General features: G+C 40.3%; 1 long non-coding RNA gene and 1 pseudogene across 1 annotated transcript in view; one reads left to right on the top strand and one right to left on the bottom strand.

The window, feature by feature from the left end:
- Positions 1-3,222: 3,222 nt before the first annotated feature.
- LOC140500467 (ferritin heavy chain-like) lies at positions 3,223-13,542 on the bottom strand (annotated as a pseudogene).
- The window catches only part of LOC140500475 (uncharacterized), a 32,662-nt gene continuing 27,848 nt past the window's right edge, over positions 8,740-13,553 (top strand). The window contains exon 1 of the long non-coding RNA XR_011965752.1: positions 8,740-8,829. This is a non-coding gene — a long non-coding RNA (uncharacterized lncRNA). The remainder of the gene's footprint in view (positions 8,830-13,553) is intronic.

Genomic DNA, 13,553 nt, shown 5'->3' with positions numbered 1-13,553 from the left:
AATTGAACTTACAACCTTCACATTAACATATATAAAAGTGCTTGTTGACTTGATTTGTCTGAAATCTCTACCAAGTGAAAGAGCACCAGACATGGGGTTAGAAGAAACACATGCTAACTTCATGACCTCAGACACTTTCTTCTCTGGGCCCCAGTTTCTTCATATCCAAAAGAGGAAAACTGAAGTGTTTCTCTACCAATCAATTTTCTAGTTCTTAAGGTATGATCCTATTATTTCCACCACCCCTGAAGCAGGAGCCTACCCTGTCCCTTTTGATCCCCTTACCCTCCATCCTCCTTTCTCTTCTTTCCCCACCCAAACCATCACTTTCTAAGTTATGTCATACTCATCTGAAGGTAAGTGACCTTCTGTGCCCTTTTTACATTCGTGTAGCCAAGCAACAAGCAAAGAAGTATGGGCAAAGAAAATATAATCAAGATAAATGTTAGAAAATGAACAAAGGGAAGTCACTAACATGAAGCAGTATTGAGGTAGGCTTCTTGCAGAACATGGCATTTTGGTTGGGACTCTAAGAAAGACCTGGAAGCCTGGAAATAGATGGGAAGAGAGAGAATTACCATTTCATTGGAGCATTGGCAGGGCAACCAAGTTGTTTGTTCCAAGATACCTATGTATAGAATTATAGAAAGTATTTGTTTAAAGGACTGATATTCAGCCATGTACACCTAGGGAATATTGAATTCCTAATGACTTAAGCTCCAGCTAGAAATGTGTTTAAGCCGAGCAGAGTTTTGATAAAATTAGGCAGTGGACGAAATAGATTGTGTTAAAATTGTACTTTATTCTGGTCCCCTCTTTCTAATCAGTCTGCTCAGTAAATTTATAGGTAATTGGTATAAAGGGACAATAGCAGGAAGTGAGATTGCAAAGAGGAGCCTGAAAGCCATGTACAAACTGTCTCAAAGGTCAAAGGAGCATGATTTGCACATTGTATCATATGTGAACCAAAATTTATAAAGGGACAATAGCAGGAAGTGAGATTGCAAAGAGGAGCCTGAAAGCCATGTACAAACTGTCTCAAAGGTCAAAGGAGCATGATTTGCACATTGTATCATATGTGAACCAAAATTCATATCTTCGTAATATGTCCTGGATCAGGGGAAACCATCTAGGTGGTGATGTCAAGGTTGTGATCCCGTGATATGGGAATTCCAGACAAAATCCAGCCTCCATAGTTCCAGATCAGCTGATGACTTTGAGATGATGTGGATATGTCAATGGACTATCTCCAAAGTGTCATAGAGAGACTCTTGTCTCGTCCCCAACCCCAGTACTCTTCTATTTGAATCAGGTTCATGCTGGCCACCTCTAGTCCATGTTTACTTGAGTCATATTCTCTTCCTCTCCCTTTCCCTATCCTTTACTCCACACCATCTGCCTTCCTTCACCACTCCATTTCTATGAGATCTGTCTCTGTATCACTCTTCACCATTTGACTCTTTCTTTACAGACTTTTTGCCCCCATATTCTGTTTAACGAAAGTGTGATTGCCACATCCTGTCTCACTGTCAATTTATGGTGTTTTCTGGCAAGTACCCAAAACGCTGGACATGCTTGCACCCATTTCATAATTTCATAAATTATCAACTCATAGATCTTCAACACCTCAAGCCTCCCCTATCCTTTCCAGCCTTGGTCATTCTCTGACCACTATCAGATGCCTGAAAAGCTTATGCTGTATACACATCCCTTCGATATCTTTCAAAACCTATTCTTGGGAAAGAATGTTTCCATTAAATATAAAGGACTAATTTAAAAACTATTCTCCTTTAGAGGGAAAAGGGACAATGGGTTTTTGTAATGTAGTAGACTGACAAAGCATTTATCTAATGAAATAGAATTCTATGTAGTATTTGAGTCCTGCACTTCTTGAGGTGGGGGAGGTATTTTGGGAGAGGAGACAGCACGGTAAAATAATAGTGTTCAGATTGGTTGCCTTAGAGTGGGTTGTACCGGAAGTTATTTAAAGTTATACTTCATGGCATGCCTTGGCTTAGAATGGAGAATTAGTGGGGTCACTGAAGGGGAAGGTGCACGTTTTTGTTCATCATAAGACAAGGGTCCAACAAGGTTGCTTTAAGAAGTAACAAGATCTCCATCATGAAGAATGTTGGAGCAAATTTTGGATGAACACCAAACATACAGAGACCCATGAATAAAGTAGGGATGAGTTCGACTACATGAACTCTGAAGTATCTTCTAATTCTGAGTATTGTATTTTCTGATTATATAAATATTTTTTCCACTCTGAGATATATGAGGTTAAAAATTTTCTTACCTAAAGTTTGTAGGCTTTAAGTTGTGAAATAAAAGCATATTTTTAATTACACAAAGTCTCTGAAAGCCTGAATCGTCTCTAAAACAAAAAAACAGTCATATGTAGTGTCAGATTTCTTTTCAAAGTGTTGTTGAGAATGTACTTTGTTTAAGACGTGTCTTTTGTTGCACTGACTGAACTGTGCTCCTCACATACAATCCCATAAAAGAAAGCTCTCAAGAGCAGGTGGTGAATTTAAGTCAAATTGAGTAGAATTTGTTATATATTGTTAGAGCTAGAAAAGAGTCGAATTCCCTCATTTTCCAGAAGAAGCAATGAGGGACCAGGAAGGGAAAGCAATTTGCTCAGTGACTGCACCATGAGGTAAGTCTTCTGCCTCCCAGCTCAGTTCCTCTCATTGCACCACATTACATTTCTATCTCTATGACTGGGGAATTACTAGTTACCCAGTCACATGGGTGCTAATGTAGAAGTGGGTTGTTTTTTTTTTATTGTTCAGTTGTTTTTCATTTGTGTCTGACACTTCATGACCATATTTAGAGTTTTCTTGGCAAAGATGTGAGAATGCTGTGCCATTTCCTTCTCCAGTTCATTTTACACATGAGGAACCTGAGGCAAACTGGGTTAAGTGACTTAGTCAGGGTCACACAATAAGTGTCTAAGGCCAGATTTGAACTCAGGAAGATGAGATCCTGACTTCAGACCCAACACTCTATTCATTGTGCTACCTACTTGCCTGAAAGTAAGTGATACCTAACTTAACTAGAACTTCCTTTACCTGAACTGCTAACTTTAGGTTTATCATTGCTCAGCTTTCCTAGGAATAGTATTCAAACACTAAGTGTTCAGGTAGTGATTCCCTCAGCCATTCTCCCATATATACCCCCAGCACCACTGGTGCATCGTCATCTAAAGTGGGGAAATGAATTTGAATTTTTATTTAATTTCCATGATACAATACATTCAGTACAAATCAGACAAAGAGGTACATCCAGACCCCTCTGATCTTGGATTCTAAGAAGTCTGGTAATAATGAGGCCTCATGTGTGTGTAGGAATTCTAACTTTCAAAGCATCTTCTTTACTTTCTCAATCAATTTTCCCATCACACCTGTGGGGGGAAATGTAGAAGAGTCATTATTATGATTCAACAGGTGAGCCATCCTAGGCTTTAGAGAGTTTAAATTTGGAATAATATAGATCTAGATGACCTGTTTATGGTGTTTTTCACTGATGAAAGAAACAAATAATTGTCCGTGGGCTGGCCTGGAAACAGCATTGTCAAATGGCTTTCCCAAGAATCTCTTCTTTCTTCTGAAACTCCCTGTGAGGGAAGGAACAGACTCTTCATTGCTGTTTTCTTCAGAGCTTAAGCTCCTGGTTTCTAAACCAGTGGGAGGCAAAGGCCATTCATGGTGACTGTCTTCACACAGTGTTCCATTCTCCTGGCACCTGGATCTACTCCAGAACCTGTGACTCTCATTGAAGTCTGCAGCAGCCATACACTCAGCAGCCATACACTGATCACAGGAGCACAGAAGCTTCTCACACAGATTCTGCCCTCTACCTAAGGAAGCAAAGGGAAAACCATGGACAGGTCAAAATGTTAGATCCTTGTCACCAAGAATAATTCTTGAGTATATAGTAAAACTTTATCTTTTACCAAGCCTTTCTTTACAATAGCCTTGGGACACAGGGAGTATGATATTATCACCCCCATTTTAAAGATAAGGAAACTGAATCTCAGACAGCTACATGACTTGCCTGTTGCTAGAAAGTAACTGGCAGTACCTGGATTCAAACTCGGATCTTCTCAGATTTGAAGTTGAGCACTCTTTCTACTTCATCAACTCTTACAAAGAAATTTGTTAATTAGAATGCTTCTTTAAGCATAATTTTGTATTATATAATGTGTGGAAATGGAATCCCCTGCTGGATTACAAACTCCCTGAGGAGTTGGAAGACACTTTGGAGATAGTCTTGTCTAGCCCCTGCCTAAAGCAAAGCTCTCATCTATAGCTACTTTAACAGGTGAGCAGACAGTCTGTGCTTGAAAGCTCCCACTCATGGAGAACTCCCACACTAACTCACAAAGCAGCTTAGTCCACTTAAGCATGACACTCACATTTAGGAAACTTTTATGTTTTTCCAATGTATTCTTCCTTATGAATTCTACTCAGTAGTCCTAGTTTTGCCTTCTAGGGGCAAGTAAAAGAAAACTTTGATTTCTCTTCTGCATGACAGCCCTTAATAGATTTGAAGATCCCTGTTTCTTCATCTAATTTGGTCTTCTTTTCTGCAGTCTAAACATCTCCAATTCCTTTAGCCAGTCATGTAGTAAGGCTTTCAGTTCCCTTACCATCCTAGTCACATTTCTCTGGACATGACCCAACTGATCTGAGGTCTTTGTGTTATGCGATGCAGAGAACTAGGCACAATCAACCAGCTGTATTATGACTCGTGTGGAGGAAGACAGAATGAACACCTCCCTTACTCAACATACTGGTCTTTCCCAATTTGTATGTGTGCTAGAACCAAGTATAGTTATCTTTACACAATAGGTACTGAATAAATAATTAACTGAATTTATTGAATTTCAAGGTGGGATAGGACTGGCATTTGCCCTATTTGGACATAGTCATGTCTCAAGGCTTCCCTGTATATCAGATAGAGATTCACAGTTACTACTAGGCGCAGATGAAAATGATAAGTGCCAACGTACATTGTAACTATAAAGCCTTCCCCACCAACCAGCATGTACTTTCTCCTCCTCCACTTCCCAGCTTGCTTTTATATATTCTCTTCACAGGCTGGAATGGAAGCCCCTTGAAGGCACACGCTTTCTTTTTAATTGTATTTGTATCACTAGCACTTGGCACAGGATGTATGTATGTATCGTTTATCTCTCTATCTGTCCTCTCTTGAAAGAGTTACAGGAATGCAAACTATAATTATTCATCGTATTGTAAGTATTTCCCCTGGTAGCCTAAGCTGCCCTTCATATGTGAGTTCTTTGATCAGATCCTGATTATCAGTTCTCATCTCTGAACCATTCCAGGCTTCTTTCTCTCTTACATATAGCCTTTGGTTTAGCCAAATTTATTCACTGAGCTTTGTCTTGTACTTTCTCCACTCTGCATTTTTTTCACTTGCAAAACTTTCTTTTCCAGTTCCCCCAAATCTTTGCATTTCTAAATCCTATCCATTTTTCAAAAGTCAATTCAAATCTCATCCACGAAGATTTTCCCCAATGAAACTTTCCAAGTCCGATCCTTACTTTTCACCTTTTGCTACCTGGCTTCTACCCTTGTCATTCAACTGAAACAAACATGATACTTTTATACCAGATCCAACTCCAATTTTACTTCTTCCATGAAGACTTCTCTGATGATCTCAGCTGAAAGGGATCTCTCCTCTCTTTGATCACCTGAAAACAATTCTGCTAGGCTTTGCTAAGTTGCTACCCTGCTGGAAACACTGTCTTTGCCACTCATTTGACCCATGGCATATGATGCTTTGTATTGTAAATTCTTATTTGTCTATGTGTGCTCCTTGATGGCAGGACTCTTTCTATTTTTTCCTTTTTATGCTCAGAGTTGAGCACTGTGTAAAGTGCATGATAGGTACGGAAGGAATGTTGATTGGTTGAGTATCTCCTCTGCCATATGACCAGTGACTTAGGGACAGGGGCTCTCCATTCTTGGAACAATAGACCCTTACATTGAATGTCATCACAGAGGTAGCCTACACCACTCTACCCCTGAGCAGCCTATCCTGTTTCCTCTATAGATTCCCCAGTAAGTGGTCATCCCATTTCTACTTAAATGCTTCCATTGACAGGGAAATTGTTATAACCCAAGGAGGTTACTCATTTCACTTAAATTTCCACTCAAATTTCCCTAATATTTCTCCTCAATCTGCCTGTTTGCAATTTCTTTCAGTTGTTTTTAGTTCTGTCTTCTTAGGTGAAGCAAAGCAAGTATAACCCCTCAGCATGAGGCTTCTGAATAGCCTTCAAGGTTTTAGCTTTGCTTCTGTCCTCCATGTTTTCCACTCAGATGAGTCCTTAAGCAGGAATCTGGGTATTTGGAAGTTATAGACGAGGATTAGGAAAGGGGGAAAATTGAGAGGGATTAGATGCTACAGCACAGGAATATTAAAAGCTATAAAAGCAAAGTTCACATGCTATATATCTCTCTACAGTTTATAAAAATGGCTTATTCATAACTGCCTTGTGAAAAATGTAAGGCAGAAATTATGACTTCCAGTTTACAGATGATTAAACTAAGGCCCCAAAAAAGTATTAAAGCAGAAAGAAGACTGGACTTGGGACCTAAAGAGACTCATTCAAATACCTGCTCTGCCAGTTACTCTGTGTGATCCTGGGCAAGTCTCATGTGACACTCAGAAGGGTATTTCTCTACTTTGGGGGTTGGAGACATCCTTCCCTAGGAGCTAGATTGCGCAACTTGGGTTTGGGCTCAAATATTGAGGTTTAATTTTCTCATATATAGCATGAAAGACAATGATATTAGAAGCTCAACATGATAGCTGGCAGGAAAAAGTTTGCAAATATTAAAATTGATGGCTTTTTGGAGAAAATGTCTTCATTTTTCAAATAAGGGTTGACTTAGATAACCCCTAAAGTCCATTCCACCTCAATATGGTGTTAAATGTCTTTCAGGTGTAATCTCTTTTCTCACCCAAGGTCTCTCCTAGCTTCTAGTCTTTTTTATTTTTATAATCAACCATTTCAGGGACCTGGAAATATTTCACTATGAAACAATGTACCGATAATACCTCAATAGACATAAAATGTGGATAAATCTTCAGAGACAAGATTTTCATATATTCAGCAGAAATTCAGATCCGATAATGATGTGCTCCCTGCCTCTTCTGAGGCTGAAAAGAAAACAAATTCTTAAGACATGACACCTGTCTTCTCACCAAGGACAAACTATTGTGATTTTAGCAGGTGTAAGCATAGGATTCCTAATGTTCTGACAATGCTCTCCTCTGCTAGGGAGATTCAATAAGGGAATCAAGGGAATCTGCAGACACAGGTGGCATGGGAAATATTCTGCTAAAGAAAAAATGTGACCCCTAATATTGCAGATCTACTTAAAGCAAAGAGAATTCCATTCCAGAACTCGAGTATTCAATTGCTTAGTTAAGAGTTATAAGAAATTTTAGACTTGTAAAATGTGAAAGAGTCTGTAAGATATCTTATTCAACCTGCCAATTTTGAATATTAAAGACTCAAGGCCCAGAAAGGTCAGCCAGCTAGTAAGTGTAAGATCCCAGACTTGAGCCAAGGCTCACTCCTTCTCAGCTCTTTGTGGTTTCTGCTATACGTCTTCTTGGTATTGTTCACTTGTATCTGGCTGTGGCCATGTGGACCACACAATCCATGGGGTTTTCTTGGCAAAGATAATGGATTGGTTTGCCATTTCCAAACCCCAGTGGATTGAGGAAAATGGAGGTTAAGTGAATTGCCCAGGGTGATAGAGCTGGTAGGGTCTGGGGCTGAATTTGTACTCAGGTCTTCCGATCCCAGGCTCAACACTCTATGTACTGATAGATACACTACTCCCTGCTTTGACATAGCCTTATCATATGAAAATTGACCAGGTCTATATCCCATTCACAGCCTTCCCAATTCCCCTAAGGGACAACTAGAAACCAGAGAAAATCAAATAAGGTCCAAGTGTTCATGTATTCAAATCTTCCCCACACATGATTGCATAAGAACAGGGTCTTCAGAAAGAAAATCCCCTTACCTTGGGAATAAATTTTAGAGTTTTCAGCTCCATACAAAGAGAAGATTTTCTAATAATGAGGGCTGTCCAAAATGCAATGAGATTCCTCAGGTCATCCTAGGTGATCTTCATCATGGTGGTGATCTTCAAAGGTTTAAGATAATCATCGATTGGGGATATTGGCTTTATATTCATTTTTTTTTTGGATGTGTAACTAGTCGCTTTATTGAGATGTAAATGGTGGTAATTTTTGGGTAAAACTTATGGCCAGATAACCAAAATATACGTGCACTGAAAGATAGGAATGGTCATGCACACAGTTCCCAGATGTGGGGAAGCCAAGTTGGCTTAGCTCTCATTGTCACTGTGCCCAAGGGTGTGCTTGTCAAAAAGATAATCCTCTGTGCTAGAATCTGGGGTGCCCATTTTGCAAAGGTTGGCTATGTGATCACCCAGTTGTCTGATGGACTTTACCTGTTCGTCCAAATAGTGGGTTTAGATGAAATCACATAAATGGGGTCATTCTTGTCATTTGTCAGCTTGTGCAATTCCAGTAATGAGTGATTGACATTTTTTTCCAAGTGCAGAGCGTATTCCACTGCATTCAACCCACTCTTTCAGTCACCTTGGTGTGGCTTCTTCATATCTTGCAGGAAGATGGGGCTGCCAAGCTGGTTCCGGAGTTTCATCAGCTTCTCAGCATGCTGTCTTTCCTCCTGAGACTGGTAGGGGAAGTAGTTCCCAAAGTTCTTCAATGCTACTTCATCTTGGTGTAAGTAGTAAGACATGGAGAGTTAGACATGGGAGGCATAGAGTTCCCTTTTGATCTAGCAGTTGATGGCAGCTTCCAAGTCCTGGTGGTAGTTCTGCTGCACCTGATAGGGGGCTGATGTGGTCATGGCAGCAGTGGAGGCTGTGCAGTGGGTGGGGTTGAAGTTGGGGAAGTGGTAGAGGCAGCGATGGCAGCTGAGGCCAGGGGCCAGGAGGTGGGGGTGGCTGAGCTGCTTCTGCTGCATCAAAGGGAGGAGGGAACGAAGTGTTGGTTAGTGGAGGTGTAGGTGGACAGGTACGTAAGGGCAGCTCTGGGAAGAAATCGAGGAGTGGGTTCTGTATAAGCACTGTGGAAGGAGGAAACCTCAGAGACTCCCTTTCCCTGCTCTTCTGGTCGATTGGGTGTATTGTTGAAGAGTCTCTTTGTTGATGAATTATATGAATTATTTCAAAGAAACTTTGGGTTTTCCTTCCAATATTGATTCTGTGACTTGGCAAAAATAAAAGGTTGAAATCGTTTAGCTGTTCAAAAGGAGCATGATTGTGAGTTCAGGGTTCTTTCAGCATCCCTTCAACATCACATGTATTGGCAGCCATGTATGTAGGTGTAGGTCAATTCTTGATTTTAAAGCTTTAGAAAAGGCCATTGTTGTTGCTATGATTAAATGCCTGTTCTAGATAAAACTTAGCACTTAGGAAAGTAGATTAAATTCAATTGTTAGGCTGTTAGCACAATAGCTAGACCTGGAAAATGTCACTGTTGGAGTTCATATGACAGCAAAACTTGCATGAGTAGGTGTATTTAGTTGCAAAGAGCTTCTCTGGAATGTGTTTCCGTGTGGAGCAGGAGGATGCTTTTGGAGGAGGGATTCTTATCTTAGAGTGACTTTCTTGGAAGTGGGGATTTTTACAAGGATCTCTTGGAAGGTTTTTGTTTGTTTGTTTATGTGTCTTTGTTTTTGGGTATTTGTTTTCGTTTTTTTTTGTTTCTGGATGTAATTTTCCAGATAAAGTGAAATTTCAGTGTGTCTGACTGTGGCTGATCACACCAATATGAGCTCCAAATGCTCTACCACAGGTGGGGCACAGAGAGTCCATGTGAATATTTGGGGTAAACATTCCAAATTTTTGAATCCTGTGTTTGGTTTGTGCTGTCTCTACCTCCTTTGCTCAAAGTGCACAGCACACTTTCTGATGTGGGCATGCCATGCTGAGTGGTCCTCTTCCAGTGTTTCCAATGTTGCACAGTCAAATCTAAAGTTCTTGAGAGTGTTCTGGTATCATTTCTTCTGGCCACCATTTGATCTCCTGCCCCATGAGAATTCTCCATAATATAGTATTTTTGGGAAGCTAACATTTTGCATTCACACATCTTGGCCAGCTCTTCACAGTTGCACCCTCGGAAGCATAGTTTGAATATTTGGCAGCTCAGCTCAAGGAAGGTCTTCAATGTCTGCTACCTTATTCTGCCAGGTGATCCTCAGAATCTTCCTAAGACAGTTACAATGGAAGCAATTCAGTTTCTTGGCATAGTATTGGTAAACTGTTCATGTTTCACAAGCACGCCACAATGAGGTCAGCGCAATAGCTCTGCAGACTTTCAATTTGGTAGTGCGTCTGATACCTCTTCTCTCCCAAATTTTTCTTCAGAGCCTTCCAAACACTGAGCAAGCTCTGTCAGTGTGTGCATCAACCTCATTGTCAATGTGTTCATCCCTGAAAGTACACTACCAAGATAAGTGAACTTATTCACAGCTTTCAAAAATTCTCCATTTGTTATAACTTATAGTTCCATGTACAGATAGTGTGGTGGTGGCTGATGGAGCACCTGTGTTTCCTTGGTATGAATTATTAGGCCAAAATTAGCACAGGCAACAGAGAATTGATCCATGCTTTGTTGCATCTCAGCTTCAAAGGCTGCATTGTGTGCACAATCATCTGAAAACAGAAAATCATGCATCAACACTCCCTCCACGTTGGTCTTGTCTTGCAGCCTTTTCAAATTGAAGAACTTACCATCAGTATGGTAGTTGACCTTGATGCCATGCTCATCCTCACTGAAAGCATTAGTCAATATGGCTGACAACATCCTGTTAATAATCATTGGCACAAACACACAGCCCTGTTTCACTCCAATAGTGACTGGGAAGTCACGAGAGCTTTGTCCATTGTCCAGAACCAGGGCAAATGTGCCATCGTGAAATTGACATACAATATTGATGAACTTCTTTGGGCAATCAAATTTTGACATAACTTTCCATAAGCCTCACCAGTAACAGTGTCAAAGGCCTTGTTCAGATTTACAAATGGTATCCATCAACATACTCATCATAACAAATGCAAGCATAGTTTTCATCCACAGAATAGAAATGCATCAGGTGCCTTTTGAATGAAGCAAGACATGATGAAGAATATTTGCTGAACTCAGTTCAATTTAGTTCAATTAAACAAATATTAACTATGCAAACTAAATGAAGCCAGGAAGCCTTTGTCAATGAAAGTTTGTGTAGGTCAATGGAGAGAACATCTGATTGCATATCAGAAGCCTGTGCTTGAATTCTGGATCCCTGCTATTAAAGCACCATGTGACATTCAGAAAGACATTTCTCCACTTTGAGGATTGGAGTCATCCTTCCCTAGGAGCCAGTTTGCAGAACTTGGATTTGGGTTCACATACCAAGCTTTAATTTTCTTATCTGTAGCATGAAGACGACAGCATTAGCAGCTCAACATGATTGTTGAGAGGACAAATTTTCAAATATTAAAATTTATGGTGTTTTGGAGAAAATTTCTGCATTTTTGAAATAAGGTTGGCTTAGGTAACCACTAAAGTCCATTCCACCACACTGTGGTGTTAAATTTCTTTCATGTGTAGTCTCTTCTCTCACCCAAGGTCTCTTCTGGCTTCTAGTATTTTTTATTTTTTCAATCAACCATTGCAAGAACCTGGAAATATTTCACTCTGACACAATGTACCGATTATATCTCAATAGATACAAAATGTGGATAAATCTTCAGAGACAAGATTTTCATGTATTCAGCAGAGATTCAGACTTGATAATGACATGTCCCCTGGCTCTTTAGAGTCTGAAAAGAAAAGAAATTCTTAAGATATGATACCTGCCTTATCACCAAGGACAAACTATTGTGATTTTAGCAGGTGTAAGCACAGGATTCCTAATGCTCTGACAATGCTCTCCTCTGCTAGGGAGATTCAATAAGGGAATCAAGGGAATCTGCAGACACAGGTGGCATGGGAAATATTCTACTAAAGGGAAAACGTGACACCTACCATTGTAGATCTACTTAAAGCCACGAGAGTTCTATAGCAGGAATGTAATATTTAATTGCTCAGTTAAGAAGTGAAAGAAATTTTAGACTTGTAAAATGTGAAAGAGTCCTTAAGATCTCTTATTCAACCTGCCAATTTTGAATATTAAAGGCTCAAGGCCGAGAAAGTTCACCCAGGCAGTAACTGTAAGATCCCAAACTTGAGCCTGAGCCCACTCCTTCTCACCTCTTTGTAATTTTTGCTATACCTCTTCTTGGTATTTTTCACTTGTGTCTGACTGTGGCCATGTGGAACATACAGTCCATGAGGTTTTCTTGGCAAAGGCAATGGAGTGGTTTGTTGTTTCCTAACCCCAGTGAATTAAGGCAAATGGTGGTTAAATGAATTGCCCAGGTTGATAGAGGTGGTAGGGTCTGAGGCTGAATTTGTACTCAGGTCTTCTGATCCCAGGCTCAACACTCTATCTCCTGATAGATCCCCTACTCCCTGCTTTAATTTAGCCTTATCATATGAAAATTGACCAGGTCTATATCCCATTCACAGCCTTCCCTGTCCCCCTAGGGGACAAGCAGAAACCAGAGAAATCAATTAAGCTCCAAATGTTAATGTATTCACTCCTTCCCCAAACATGATTGCATATGAACAGGGTGCTCCAGAAACAAAATCCACTTACCTTAAGGAATAAATTGGAGAGTTTTCAGCTCCATGCAAAGAGAAGTCTTTCTAATAATGAGGGCTGTCCAAAATGCAGTGAGATTCTCCAGGTCATCTTGGGTGATCTTTATCATTGTGGTGATTTTTAAAGATTTGTGATAAGCATTGATTGGGGATATTGGCTTGTTTTTCTTTTTCTTTTTCTTTTTTTTTTTTCTTGTTCCATTAGTAACTAGTCACCTTATTGAGATGTAAATGGTGGTAGTTTTTTGGTACAAATTCTGGCCAGATAACCAACACATGCATGAACTGAAATACAGTAAGAGTCATGCCCACAGTTCCCAGGTCTGGGGGAAGCCAGGTATGACTTAGCTCTCATTGTCACTGTCTCCAGGGCTGTGCTTGTCAAAAAGACATTCCTCCATGCCAGAATCTGGGGCCCCCATTTTGCCCGGGTTGTTTACGGGATCACCCAGTTGTGTGATGGACTTTACCTGTTCTCCCAAGTAGTGGATTGCAATGAAATCACATGAATGAGGGTCATTCTTGTCAGTTGTTAGCTTGTGCAATTTCAGTAATGACTGACTGAGATTTTTTTCCAAGTGCAGAGCACACTCCATTACTTTCAGCCCACTCTCCCAGTCACCTTGGTGTGGCTTCTTGATGTCTTGCAGAAAGATGGGGCTGCCAAGCTGGTTCTGGAGTTTCCCCTACTGGGACTGGTAGAGGAAATACTTTGCAAAGTTCTTCAGCGCTACATCATCTTGGTCAAAGTAGTA

Source organism: Notamacropus eugenii, chromosome 4, assembly GCF_028372415.1.
Source record: "Notamacropus eugenii isolate mMacEug1 chromosome 4, mMacEug1.pri_v2, whole genome shotgun sequence".
Classification (NCBI taxonomy): domain Eukaryota; kingdom Metazoa; phylum Chordata; class Mammalia; order Diprotodontia; family Macropodidae; genus Notamacropus; species Notamacropus eugenii.
This window is presented reverse-complemented; position numbering and strand designations above follow the sequence as displayed.